General features: G+C 39.6%; 1 non-coding gene across 1 annotated transcript; it reads right to left on the bottom strand.

Annotated features, from left to right (window-relative positions):
* Positions 1-1,830: 1,830 nt before the first annotated feature.
* Positions 1,831-1,937, bottom strand: LOC112761828 (small nucleolar RNA R71). The gene has a single exon (XR_003182202.1). It is a non-coding gene; the product is annotated as a small nucleolar RNA R71 (small nucleolar RNA).
* Positions 1,938-2,520: the final 583 nt, after the last annotated feature.

The raw sequence follows: 2,520 nt of genomic DNA, 5'->3' as shown, positions 1-2,520 counted from the left end.
AGTTCTGGAAAGTTGGAAAAGAGAACTACTCTCTGTATTTTACCTTCTCTGCATTCTTCTAGTTTTATGATGTATTCTCCATCTTTGTTTTCATTTTCTAGAGCTATGAACAACTAAACCCCTTTCATTGGGTTAGGGAGCTCTGTTGTAATTTGATGGATCAATACTAATTTTCATTATTCTTCTTCTATCTTTTCTCTTGATTTTACTTGAAAGCTTTCGATCTTCATCCAATTGAGTAGTTATCTTGGAAAAGAAGCTATTCAAACTTGGATCTCTTCTGAACCTTGAAAGAGGAATGAAGAGATCAAGCTAGAAATGCTTTCTCATGCTGGACCAAATTGGGTTTAGATGGGTATGTGACTATAACCCTCTCAATACTTGATTTGGGAAATGCATGTAGTATAATCAGTGACCATACTTCATCTCTTCTCATGAGCAATTGACCAAGGAATTGGCTATTGATCAATATTTGAGAGATTGAATTGCAAGAAATTGTAATTCAATCAATTAAGATTGCCAAGGAGATCAATGAGTGCATTGATTGAGGAAGAGATGAAAATGATCTTGATCCGGAGAATTGCAACATCTCCTAAGCCCAATGAACTCCCCATCTCTGATCTTACCCATTCTCTTTAATTTCTGCCATTTACTTTTATGAGCAAATCCCCCATTCCCATTTACAATTCTGCAATTTATTTTCAGTCATTTATTTCCAGTCCTTTAATTCTAGCATTTACTTTTCTGTTATTTACATTCCCGCCATTTTGTTTTCTGCAACTCTCAACCCAAATTCTGGATTTGCTCAACTAGAACATTCTTCTAATTAAAGTTGCTTGATCAATCAATCCCTGTGGGATTCGACCTCACTCTATTGTGAGTTTTTACTTGACGACAATTCGGTACACTTGCCGAAGGAAATTTATTGAGAGACAGTTTCCACCCGCATCAAGTTTATGGCGCCGTTGCCCGGGATTGATTGTGCATCAACAATGATTAAATGGGAAGATCACTAGATTGAGCATTTTTATTTTGTGAATTTCATTTTTGTTTGAGTGATTTACCTTCTATTTTAGTTAAACTTCTTCCCTTCCCCTTCTACTCTTTTGTTTTTTTTTTGTTATTTTCAATTCTGTTTGCTAATCCACTAACTGTTTGATATATTGCATCACCCACAACTAACAGTAATTCTGACAAAAATACTTTCTGCATCTATCTTTTCTTGCTTGCACTTGATGGTTGTATGACAGGGAGAAGAAGCGGGGCTTCAACTTCCTTTGATTCTAAACCTGAGAGGACCTTTCTTAGATTAAGGAGGGAGGCAAGATGAAAGAAAGTGGTTAGTGCTGAGGAAGAAGAGGAATTCTTTGAACCAAACATGGAAGACAACATGGAAAACCATCATGAAGAAGAAGATCACAACCATGGGGAGGAGGTAGAGCAAATCATGCTGGGGAGGATAGAAGAGTTTTGGGCTCTTACATCAATCCAAACCCAGGCAATTGTGGAAGTAGCATCCAAAAGCCAACAATCCATGCCAACAACTTTGAACTCAAACCACAGCTCATCACCCTTGTTCAGAACAACTGTTCATTTGGAGGAGGTGTTCAAGAAGACCCCAATCAACATTTAACCACCTTCCTGAGAATATGTGACACAGTGAAGTCTAATGGTGTTCATCCTGACGCCTATAGACTGCTCTTATTTCCATTCTCACTTAGGGACAAAGCAGCCAAGTGGTTGGAATCTTTCCCATGGGAAAGCTTGACAACTTGGGAAGACGTGGTGAACAAATTCTTAGCAAGATTTTACCCTCCTCAACGAATCAATAGGCTGAAAGCTGAGGTCCAAACTTTCAGGCAACAAGATGGTGAGACTCTATATGAAGCATGGGAGAGGTTTAAAGACCTAACAAAGAGGTGCCCACCAGATATGTTCAACGAATGGGTGCAGCTGCACATTTTCTATGAAGGGCTCTCTTATGAGTCAAAAAGGCCGTAGACCATTCATCCGGAGGATCTTTGAACAAGAAGAAGACTATTGAGGAAGCCATAGATGTTATTGAAACAGTAGCAGAGAACGACTACTTCTATGCTTCCGAAAGAGGGAACACAAGAGGAGTAATGGAGCTAAACAATGTAGATGCTCTGTTGGCCCAAAACAAGCTCATTACCCAGCAGCTGGCTGACCTCACCAAGAAGATGGAGAGAACCAAGTAGCAGCAATCTCATCTTCTCAACAACCAAGAAGGAGTGAATGAAGAAGCAGAGGGAGTCAGGAGCAAGCCAACTACATTGGAAATTACCAAGGAAAAACTATGATCCATACTCCAAGACTATAACCCTGGATGGAGAAACACCCAAACTTTGGGTGGGGAAGTGAGCAAGATCAAAAAAGCAATTCACACAGAGGACATCTCAACACCCCACAACAAACTTCTCCACACTTATCAAAACCAAAACAGCACATCTGCTCCGAATCACTCATCAATTGATGACAAGCTCTCTAAGATCGAAACCT

This window comes from Arachis hypogaea, chromosome 16, assembly GCF_003086295.3.
Source record: "Arachis hypogaea cultivar Tifrunner chromosome 16, arahy.Tifrunner.gnm2.J5K5, whole genome shotgun sequence".
In the NCBI taxonomy this organism is placed as follows: domain Eukaryota; kingdom Viridiplantae; phylum Streptophyta; class Magnoliopsida; order Fabales; family Fabaceae; genus Arachis; species Arachis hypogaea.
Note: the sequence above shows the minus strand (reverse complement) of the source record. Positions and strands in the feature narration are given on the sequence as shown.